Genomic DNA, 12,612 nt, shown 5'->3' with positions numbered 1-12,612 from the left:
AGTTGAGTGAAACCAAATGTAAATTTTACTAATGGAAACCTTTCAATCAGATCATAGCACATTTATTGCTGAAAATAAAAACGGGAGCCAACCGTAAGACTATATTTATCAATAATAGGCTTCTCGTGTTTATTTGAAATATAAAATGAGGGTGGATTTAGCTATTTTTGTTCTCCAACGATTTGTAAGTTCCTCTATAGTTTTTCCTTTTGGTTTACTGTTTACACTCTTGAATCATAAAAAATTATCAGTTTAAATTGCAAAGATGGTCATTTCAAAACGTTTAGTAGTCAAACAATATCCAATGTATACTGAAGGTTCAGTTAATCAACTGAATATATTAATTTTTTATTCTAATGAACAAATAGAACAAAGCCAAACTACGAAACTACAATAAACGGAAGTCAGTCAGTGTAACAAATGACAACTATGTTCTAACTAAGTGCTAATCAGCCGTTGCAGTACAGAAACGGTAACTTAGTCTTGAACATGGCTTCTACCTGGGTGATATGGTTTACGGTTCTATTCACTTTTTATATAACAGCCGCTGTCGATGAGAGCGATTCTAGCTTTAATTCTACCAAAGTTCTTTCACGGCGAAAGAGGTACCTTACCTTTCCAGAAGGCAGCACTTTTTCTGTAAGTTTAATCTATATTTCTTACTGCAATAATGAGTTGTCTTTGTAACATCCCTATTTCACCTGTTTTACCGAACCAGTTTTTCACGATTTTGGTGTAGTTTTAAAGCTTATGATCTAGTGGGTGAAGGAATGTTTAGCAAAAAGGCAATATCCTTTAGTTTCGTTCCATATACTTTGATTTATTAAAAATTGTGCTGTCAAAGATCCAGTAATGCTGACCAACTTTCTTTATAACTGTTTAAGAGTTTTAAAGTTGAATGTTTGACCACAGCCAGATTGTTAAGAAACGAAACAGTTTTTGAAAATTGAATTTAAATACTAATTTTATTGATAATTGTATCCCGATTGAAGTAGGTAGAACCCTATTAAAATGGGTAATTTCCAAACAGATCCCCTCATCTTTGTCGGTGTTTAGGGATTGTTCTTTGGACTTTTGCAAGGCTACCAACATTATTAAGGTCTTTTTACATTATTAATTTGCTTATATAATCAGCAAGATTTTCTAGTCTAGAAGTGCTGGATTTAGAGCGTGAAGCGAAATCCAGTACGAAAACATTGCCGAAAATTTATTTTTATAGACCCATTGAATGTTAATCATCACCGCACAGTGTTGACTCTCAAAATAAGCTTATTTACCCTTCGATCTAAACAAAACTGACATCATTGTTGTTTCCATTGCTTCAATTAAAATAACAACGGTCTTTTCCGTTTCGTTAGTGTATTTTATTTAGCTAATGTTTTTAAATTTAAGTACAGTTTGGGGTTTTACTGTATTCATACTTCAACTAAACCAACTGTAGTTTTATTAACTGTTTCCGAATCGTATGTATTGTTGACCTAACTATTATATACTAAATAATTTTTCTGGTAAAATTTTTTTGTAGTGCTATCAGTGACCGAAATATCTGTATTAACAACAAAGATGAAACTACGTATTCAGTATTTGGCAGAATATAAGGTAGGATACAACAGTGCCACTTTAAAGGGTTTGCCTATTTTTGTGTTTACCTGTTAACTAAGGTAAAGTATGTGGTATTGTAATTATCCTATGTATTCAGTCATGTTATGCACTAAATAACTTTCAAGATGTATGTTGATCTGGTGTAAAGGAATGTACTTAACTTGTACTCTTCGTGGCAAAATTATACTTTATGCACCTTCAAAGCTCCTTAAAATTGGATATCATGACATTTCTTTGTATCATCCCTCTACATTTAATTGTAAGTTTAACCACAATATATTTGAATGGCTGTATACAGGAAATTAAAATAAAATCGCTGCACATGAAACTGAGCTGTTTTGAGGGATAAGTTGTTTTATTGATTTCGTTGCTATCATTTGTTCATGATATGTTGTGTTGTTGTTGATGTAGTTTTAGTGGTTCATATATTAGGAAATAGACTGACTATCAAAAAGGAGCTCTAAAGAATGAACGGGTACTAAATAAATTAAAAATCTACTATTCATAACACGGCTAAAAAATGACTTAAAATATCTGCGGATAAAATTTTAAATGGTTCCAATATTTTGATAAAGACATTTATCTTGTTAGTACATTCGTTGTGGTCACTACTTTAAGCAAATTTCGAAAATCATAAAAATCTTTTTCACTGGAAAATTTATAAAATTGCTGATTTCCTTTGTCTTGTGTTGTTAACAGCTGCAAACGAAGTCAAATCGCTTATACTTTGATCAGCTGTTTTTTTAGACATATGGTTTAAACTGCAGTAAAAGTTTAGTCTTAAAATATTGTGTGCTTCTGCGAGATTCTTGTGCGCTGCCATTTCTTATGAATGTGGTTTTCTTTGGATAATCAGGCCTCTAGATGGATGACGTCTCATTTATGTTTTATGGTCTAGAATAACTTACGTGTTCTTAAACATCCCATCTTTCAGTTTGCGTTCTGCATGGAGCTTAAGACAGTAACTCAGGACATTGACATATTCACTGAAGGTGTAGCAGTTGCCGCCAACTATGACCTTCCCTCCAAACCTGATCAGCTGTTCACGGTCAAGTGGAAGTCACCACCACCACCAGCTGTGCTGCAGCGACGACATCGTCGTAGTGTCTACAGCAGGATGGAGAATCTGTTTAACCTGTAAGTCTAAAAGCTACGGTAGTATTATTTTTATCGATACGCTCGACTTTAATCAGGATCGATCTGACAGCCTTCTGGTAGTAAGGTTATCACTTGGCTACCACATAGAGATTGAATTACACATGTACTATCCACGAAGTGGATTGAATCATGGTTCAAGCTCTAGGGAATATCCGAAGTGGATGACAGGCTCAAGAATACAACTCTGTGCTATATTATTTGTAAATGGTTTGGGATTGGCTTATTCGTCCTATAAAACCGATTTGTACAGTTGAATCAGTTGTAAAGGAAAATCATGAATTGACGCAATCTATCAAGTATCACTGACTGACCAGCAAAGAATGAAAATAATGTATTCAATATTGCCTGTCAAAATGGGAGTATTTCATTTGGTCCAAAATCGTTTGGTCCAACAGATGTAAAACAGTTCGTTTGGTCCAAAATCGTTTGGTCCAACAGTTGTAAAACAGTTCGTTTGGTCCAAAATCGTTTGGTCCACCAGTTGTAAAATAGTTTGTTTGGTCCAAAATCGTTTTATCCAAAAGTACAGGCAAAACCAGAAGTACAAATTTGCATTGTGGGATAAACTTATGAAATAGACTGTCCGTTTCACGACGGGCCATTCGATCGGGTCGTTTTATCGAACACTCTAATACGAGTTTGTTTGGTCCAACAGTACGAACTATTGCGTATCTCACATTGAAGGCGTTCAAATAATAATTTAGTAGCCTAGTTTGAATAATACAAAACATGGTGTCTTTAACGTTTAAAACATAGAAAGTCGGCATGTTTAAAGCAAAAATTGTATTAATATTTTATTGAATACGACGGCGGATAATTTGAACGCTTTCCATGTGAGGGAAGCAATAGTTTATACTGTTGGGCCAAACGAACTCGTATTAAAGTGTAGGATAAAACGACCCGTTCGAATGGTCCACCGTGAAACGTACAGTATATTTCATAAGTTTACTCCACAATGCAAAATTGTACTTCTAGTTTGGCCTGTACTTTTAGATAAAACGATTTTGGACCAAACGAACGGCAGTATAAACAGCCATAGTCATATCTGTAGTCAGCGCTTGTTAACATAAATTTTCGCCTTTATCAGCCATCTTTTGATGAGCATAATTTGTTTGATATTTTATTATACTTTTCCAGGCTATAGGAAAAAAACTGCCGGAATGTATTTCATCTACATCCTAACATAAGTATATATCATATGTATGTATATATCTAACCTAAAATGACTAGATTATCAAAATTTAAAATTTGTTCTAATATTTGAATCTTAGTAAGCTAAGCTTATTTTAGTGAACTGTTTATATTGTTGTTGTCTGATTTTAGAGCGGGGTTGGACGGTAGGTCTTGTGTTTTGAGAGCGTTGTGTGAGGCGGCCCAGCAGTTTGTACCAAGAGTTGGACTACTAGAAGAAATACTTCGTACTATATTCTTGTGAGTACATAGCTCTTCTTTGTCTAAAGTTGACTATTCATTATGTTCAGTTCACGATGTAAATGTAAAGGACTATTATAAGGATTTTCCATCAACAATTTAATTTTGTCGAAGTACTGTTAGTAGAAGATTTTTTTTAAACAATTAATTAAAAACACTTGAGTTCAACACCTTTGACCCAATTCCAAATATGCTCTGTTCAGGTATATCCCCACAGGAGCCCCAGGGACACTGGAAGTACACGACTGCCAACAGGAGTGGGATACAAAATTTCAACTGTCAGGTGATCTACCCTCGTTGTCCTCTCTCTATTCCTCACTGTGTGTTGTAGAGTCCCAGTAGATGGTATGTCCCCAGAGGAGCCCCAGGAACACTGGCAGTACAGGACTGCCTACAGGAGTGGGATACAAAACCTCAACTGTCAGCTGATCAGCCCTCGTTGTCATCACTCTATTCCTCTTTGTGTGTTGTAGAGTCCCAGAAGATGGTATGTCCCCACACGAGTCCCAGGAACACTGGCAGTACAGGACTGCCTACAGGAGTGGGATACAAAACCTCTACTGTCAGCTGATCTGCCCTCGTTGTCATCACTCTATTCCTCTTTGTGTGTTGTAGAGTCCCAGTAGATGGTATGTCCCCAGAGGAGCCCCAGGAACACTGGCAGTACAGGACTGCCTACAGGAGTGGGATACAAAACATCGACCGTCAGCTGATCTACCCTCGTTGTCCTCTCTCTATTCCTCACTGTGTGTTGTAGAGTCCCAGTAGATGGTATGTCCCCAGAGGAGCCCCAGGAACACTGGCAGTACAGGACTGCCTACAAGAGTGGGATACAAAATCTCAACTGTCAGCTGATCTGCCCTCGTTGTCATCACTCTATTCCTCTTTGTGTGTTGTAGAGTCCCAGTAGATGGTATGTCCCCAGAGGAGCCCCAGGAACACTGGCAGTACAGGACTGCCTACAGGAGTGGGATACAAAACCTCAACTGTCAGCTGATCTGCCCTCGTTGTCATCACTCTATTCCTCTTTGTGTGTTGTAGAGTCCCAGTAGATGGTATGTCCCCACAGGAGTCCCAGGAACACTGGCAGTACAGGACTGCCTACAAGAGTGGGATACAAAACCTCAACTGTCAGCTGAACTGCCCTCGTTGTCATCACTCTATTCCTCTTTGTGTGTTGTAGAGTCCCAGAAGATGGTATGTCCCCAGAGGAGCCCCAGGAACACTGGCAGTACAGGACTGCCTACAAGAGTGGGATACAAAACCTCAACTGTCAGCTGATCTGCCCTCGTTGTCATCACTCTATTCCTCTTTGTGTGTTGTAGAGTCCCAGAAGATGGTATGTCCCCACAGGAGTCCCAGGAACACTGGCAGTACAGGACTGCCTACAAGAGTGGGATACAAAATCTCAACTGTCAGCTGATCTGCCCTCGTTGTCATCACTCTATTCCTCTTTGTGTGTTGTAGAGTCCCAGTAGATGGTATGTCCCCAGAGGAGCCCCAGGAACACTGGCAGTACAGGACTGCCTACAGGAGTGGGATACAAAACATCGACCGTCAGCTGATCTAACCTCGTTGTCCTCTCTCTATTCCTCACTGTGTGTTGTAGAGTCCCAGTAGATGGTATGTCCCCAGAGGAGCCCCAGGAACACTGGCAGTACAGGACTGCCTACAAGAGTGGGATACAAAACCTCAACTGTCAGCTGATCTGCCCTCGTTGTCATCACTCTATTCCTCTTTGTGTGTTGTAGAGTCCCAGTAGATGGTATGTCCCCAGAGGAGCCCCAGGAACACTGGCAGTACAGGACTGCCTACAGGAGTGGGATACAAAACCTCAACTGTCAGGTGATCTACCCTCGTTGTCCTCTCTCTATTCCTCACTGTGTGTTGTAGAGTCCCAGTAGATGGTATGTCCCCAGAGGAGCCCCAGGAACACTGGCAGTACAGGACTGCCTACAAGAGTGGGATACAAAACCTCAACTGTCAGCTGATCTACCCTCGTTGTCATCACTCTATTCCTCACTGTGTGTTGTAGAGTCCCAGTAGATGGTATGTCCCCAGAGGAGCCCCAGGAACACTGGCAGTACAGGACTGCCTACAGGAGTGGGATACAAAACCTCAACTGTCAGGTGATCTACCCTCGTTGTCATCACTCTATTCCTCACTGTGTGTTGTAGAGTCCCAGTAGATGGTATGTCCCCAGAGGAGCCCCAGGAACACTGGCAGTACAGGACTGCCTACAGGAGTGGGATACAAAACCTCAACTGTCAGCTGATCTACCCTCGTTGTCATCTCTCTATTCCTCACTGTGTGTTGTAGAGTCCCAGTAGATGGTATGTCCCCAGAGGAGCCCCAGGAACACTGGCAGTACAGGACTGCCTACAAGAGTGGGATACAAAACCTCAACTGTCAGGTGATCTACCCTCGTTGTCATCACTCTATTCCTCACTGTGTGTTGTAGAGTCCCAGTAGATGGTATGTCCCCAGAGGAGCCCCAGGAACACTGGCAGTACAGGACTGCCTACAGGAGTGGGATACAAAACCTCAACTGTCAGCTGATCAGCCCTCGTTGTCATCACTCTATTCCTCTTTGTGTGTTGTAGAGTCCCAGAAGATGGTATGTCCCCACACGAGTCCCAGGAACACTGGCAGTACAGGACTGCCTACAGGAGTGGGATACAAAACCTCTACTGTCAGCTGATCTGCCCTCGTTGTCATCACTCTATTCCTCTTTGTGTGTTGTAGAGTCCCAGTAGATGGTATGTCCCCAGAGGAGCCCCAGGAACACTGGCAGTACAGGACTGCCTACAGGAGTGGGATACAAAACATCGACCGTCAGCTGATCTACCCTCGTTGTCCTCTCTCTATTCCTCACTGTGTGTTGTAGAGTCCCAGTAGATGGTATGTCCCCAGAGGAGCCCCAGGAACACTGGCAGTACAGGACTGCCTACAAGAGTGGGATACAAAACCTCAACTGTCAGCTGATCTGCCCTCGTTGTCATCACTCTATTCCTCTTTGTGTGTTGTAGAGTCCCAGTAGATGGTATGTCCCCAGAGGAGCCCCAGGAACACTGGCAGTACAGGACTGCCTACAGGAGTGGGATACAAAACCTCAACTGTCAGCTGATCTGCCCTCGTTGTCATCACTCTATTCCTCTTTGTGTGTTGTAGAGTCCCAGTAGATGGTATGTCCCCACAGGAGTCCCAGGAACACTGGCAGTACAGGACTGCCTACAAGAGTGGGATACAAAACCTCAACTGTCAGCTGAACTGCCCTCGTTGTCATCACTCTATTCCTCTTTGTGTGTTGTAGAGTCCCAGAAGATGGTATGTCCCCAGAGGAGCCCCAGGAACACTGGCAGTACAGGACTGCCTACAAGAGTGGGATACAAAACCTCAACTGTCAGCTGATCTGCCCTCGTTGTCATCACTCTATTCCTCTTTGTGTGTTGTAGAGTCCCAGAAGATGGTATGTCCCCACAGGAGTCCCAGGAACACTGGCAGTACAGGACTGCCTACAAGAGTGGGATACAAAATCTCAACTGTCAGCTGATCTGCCCTCGTTGTCATCACTCTATTCCTCTTTGTGTGTTGTAGAGTCCCAGTAGATGGTATGTCCCCAGAGGAGCCCCAGGAACACTGGCAGTACAGGACTGCCTACAGGAGTGGGATACAAAACATCGACCGTCAGCTGATCTACCCTCGTTGTCCTCTCTCTATTCCTCACTGTGTGTTGTAGAGTCCCAGTAGATGGTATGTCCCCAGAGGAGCCCCAGGAACACTGGCAGTACAGGACTGCCTACAAGAGTGGGATACAAAACCTCAACTGTCAGCTGATCTGCCCTCGTTGTCATCACTCTATTCCTCTTTGTGTGTTGTAGAGTCCCAGTAGATGGTATGTCCCCAGAGGAGCCCCAGGAACACTGGCAGTACAGGACTGCCTACAGGAGTGGGATACAAAACCTCAACTGTCAGGTGATCTACCCTCGTTGTCCTCTCTCTATTCCTCACTGTGTGTTGTAGAGTCCCAGTAGATGGTATGTCCCCAGAGGAGCCCCAGGAACACTGGCAGTACAGGACTGCCTACAAGAGTGGGATACAAAACCTTAACTGTCAGCTGATCTACCCTCGTTGTCATCACTCTATTCCTCACTGTGTGTTGTAGAGTCCCAGTAGATGGTATGTCCCCAGAGGAGCCCCAGGAACACTGGCAGTACAGGACTGCCTACAGGAGTGGGATACAAAACCTCAACTGTCAGGTGATCTACCCTCGTTGTCATCACTCTATTCCTCACTGTGTGTTGTAGAGTCCCAGTAGATGGTATGTCCCCAGAGGAGCCCCAGGAACACTGGCAGTACAGGACTGCCTACAGGAGTGGGATACAAAACCTCAACTGTCAGCTGATCTACCCTCGTTGTCATCTCTCTATTTCTCACTGTGTGTTGTAGAGTCCCAGTAGATGGTATGTCCCCAGAGGAGCCCCAGGAACACTGGCAGTACAGGACTGCCTACAAGAGTGGGATACAAAACCTCAACTGTCAGGTGATCTACCCTCGTTGTCATCACTCTATTCCTCACTGTGTGTTGTAGAGTCCCAGTAGATGGTATGTCCCCAGAGGAGCCCCAGGAACACTGGCAGTACAGGACTGCCTACAGGAGTGGGATACAAAACCTCAACTGTCAGCTGATCTACCCTCGTTGTCCTATTTCACTGCTCTCTCTCCTAATGACCTTAGAGCCAGCAAATTTGTTTTATAAATAAATCAAATGTGGTGATAGTTGTACATGTTTAAATCCTAAACTTATGCTTTCATATTTACATTTAAAATAATTAGGTTATTTTTAACACCGGTATGAAAAAAACTGATGAGTGTTAAGATGTGTGTTAAAAATAAAATGGCAGCATTGTTATTAACTAGGATCAGCTGATTCTTTAGCCAATAAAGGGATGTAATAGCTATTTACCTAACCCGCCATGTTAAACTTCCCTATCCCAAGCGTGATGTATACAACTTCCTTACTTCTCGAGTGATGTAAAGTTGAAAAAAACTCACTCGGTGATGTAATGAAACCCATTTAAATAACATTGAGTGGATAACTTAAAAAATATACCTCTATGGAGCCAACGACGTTCAACGCTAGAAATCAGCTGTGTTTGAATTTTATTGTCATGCTTTGAAGAATTTTCCTAACCTAGCTTTTGTTTGAAATAGTTATTTGTGTAACTAGTGGTGAAAGTGGCACTTTGCTGCACACGAGAGCAATGTTTACGCACGAGCCGCAGGCGAGTGCGGAATGATCTCGAGTGCAGCAAAGGCCTTTTTCACTCGTGTTACACATTATATTTTTCCTACAGTCACTATAAAGCATATAAATAATTAGTCTTTCAAACACTATACAACACGTTTTTAGGTTCAGCTGGCAACACAAATAGGTGCTCTAGAGAAAGTAGTACCCGCGGTCTGTATCACTCCGCTATTTTTCCTCGGCAAGAAATGTGCTCCGCGTTTTGAGAATATAGTTCCGTATGTTTTTGTAATTTAAAGTGGTTTCCACGCCTAAAAAAATGCGTTAAAGGCATTTTCTTGTTTATTAAGATCGTAGGAATGGTTTAAAAACGTTTAAATGAAAAGTCCAGAAAGTTCAGAAATACCTAAACTATAAACACGAAATGACAGGTTAAATCGTAGTTATAATAGTCAATCAGCTGCTCATAGTATTATTATCTTTAAGTGTTGCCAACCTATTTCCAAGCGGACACGGATTACGTGCATAATAGAACCACGCTGTTTTGTGTTGTTTCGTTGGAATCCTGATGTGCGGCAAAGTATAAACCGTGCGGCAAAGTATAAACCGTACGGCAAAGTATAAATATGCAGCAATTAGCAGCTTTCTGTACTATAAACAGTACAAGGAAGCCAACTTTGTCGGGTGACTGTAGGAAAATGAACGTTACTGTTAGAAGATGAGTGAAATTGATAATGAAGCATATTGCTCGTGACCTCCTGAATATTGTCGGGTCAGGTAAAATCTTGTACGTTACACGTTACGCAAGAGCGTGTTTACATCACTTCGGTGAATTATGCAACTCGCCTTCGCTCGTTGCACAACATTCACCTGCGTGATGTAAAAACGCTCTTACTACACTTGTAATGTAAATAGCTATTACCTTACAAGTGTAGTAAGAGCGTTTTTACATCACGCAGGTGAAGGTTGAGCAACGAGCGGAAGCGAGTTGCATAATTTAGCTAAGTGATGTAAACACGCTCTTGCGTAAGGTGTAACGTACAAGATTTTACCTGACCCGACAATATACAGTAGGTTACGAACAGTAATCATCATCCATTTCACTCATCTTCTAACAGTAACGTTCATTTCATTTACAAACAAAAGATAGGTTAGGAAAATTCTTCAAAACATAACAATACAATTCAAGAGCACAGCTGATTTCTAGCGTTGAACGTCGTTGGCTCCATAGAGGTATATTTTTTAAGTTAATCACTCAATGTTATTTAAATGGGTTTCATTACATCACCGAGTGAGTTTTTGATACTTTACATCACTCGAGAAGTACAGTAAGGAAGCTGTATACATCACGCTTGGGATAGGGAAGTTTAACATGGCGGGTTAGGTAAAAGACTAAAAATGATACTGTAGATTGAATGTCAATGATATTTTTCAGCCAGGTACTGTTATCAACGATAAAATAATATTCTGACTCTTCTCCTGATCAAGTCTGGTATTAGTTTGCTATTATAACCACTATGCATTTTTCCGGAGATGTTAACAATATGGCGGCTGACGATGATGATGTGCCTGAGATTGCCACAATCACGGACCACAGTCGTCACAGTGTAAAACAGTTCAATATAGTCCAAAAGTTGATTTTATTTGCCAATGTTGCTATTTGCAAGAATCCTCACTCAACATTTTCAATAAACTAAAGTTTCACTTGTTCCACTGGATGAAAACTTACATCCCAAAAATCAGGAAGGAACTAAAAATCCTGCACCAAGCTAAAATTACAATCCCGTCCATAAGTTTAGTTGATATAATCCTTTAAAAAATCAGGATTTGGTTTGAGTAAATCTTTGTTTGCTATAAGTGTCTATAGACTTCTCATCCTATTAATAATATTATAAAAGATGAAGCCATTTAAAATAGATGTTTAATTTCAGCTTACTTTTAAGCGAGATAAAATTGATTAAATGGGTTTTTCTTATTAGATAAAAATACTGTATTTTTTGCCTTACTCACAAGATGGGTAATTCAGATAGCCCAAAATGTTAGTACGGAGGCTATGACTACGATTATATCCCCCATGACATCTTCCATTATGTGAGTCTAAGATGATATACCTTTAAAATGGCCTTAGGCTGGATATCTTTTGAACACAGTCATCTAATGTATTCTAGTCACATATCTTGGAAAAGTGTGCCTGCATTCTCCAGAGCACTGAAGAAGCCAAACTTGCACTGTGATGCACCAAACGCTGCTAAATCTGGTTTAACATTGTTTTTGGAGCATACATTTTTGGAAATACCATCTCTGGCATAAGAATGCACCCTCTTGAAGTATTGCGAACAGCGATTACTAGATTGCTTTCATTTCGAGGACTGATAGTTTTGTAGCTGGCAAGAGTTTTATACACTAAGGTAAAATACACTTATACTGTATTCATTATGATGAATACTGCTTTTCTCTATGTAAAAAGTGCGATGCATCCAAAATGTATCGAAATTCCGATTCGATTCGATTCAGTTCAGTGGTGGTAAAAAAATGATTCGGTTCATGTAATCAGTCAGTAAACAGTATCCATATTCGAAAAATGCCTGCAGAAAGTCAATGCAATACCCGCAATACAGGAACGCGTTGTTGTAGCGTTTTCATTGCGAAGGCGTTCTTATTTGGAGTCCTATACCACGCATGTTAAATTGACAAACTTTAGGTACCTATTACTCTTAGAATACTTTACTTATCACAATGAAGCTTTGTATGCTTGTTTATTATGGTCTATTAACAACTGGAGGTAAAACTATAATAATACTCGTACAGATAATAATAAAAAAAATTGGAAACCACTTTTTTCTTTCAGATTTATTTATTCATTCGTTATTTCTAACACAAATTTTGCCTAATCCTTATCCAAAAGGGAGAACATTATGCAATTGCAAAAAAATTGTGATATACCAGAAAATCATAATACAACATGTTGCTTGATTCTCCCGTGATGTCACTAAACACACACACACACACATCACAACATTTAATGCATGTATCACCATTTCAATGCAGCAAACAATGCATGTATCACTGTATCACGTAATTTCAACTGTCATAAAATTACTAAATCAGCTGACAAAAAAATAAATGCTTTGTGTTTGTATTGTGTCCATCATCAAGTTGTTTATCAACATTAT

This window comes from Macrosteles quadrilineatus, unplaced genomic scaffold, assembly GCF_028750875.1.
Source record: "Macrosteles quadrilineatus isolate MER2022 unplaced genomic scaffold, UCM_ALF_1.0 Scaffold_3__2_contigs__length_128488019, whole genome shotgun sequence".
NCBI classification, from domain to species: domain Eukaryota; kingdom Metazoa; phylum Arthropoda; class Insecta; order Hemiptera; family Cicadellidae; genus Macrosteles; species Macrosteles quadrilineatus.
Note: the sequence above shows the minus strand (reverse complement) of the source record.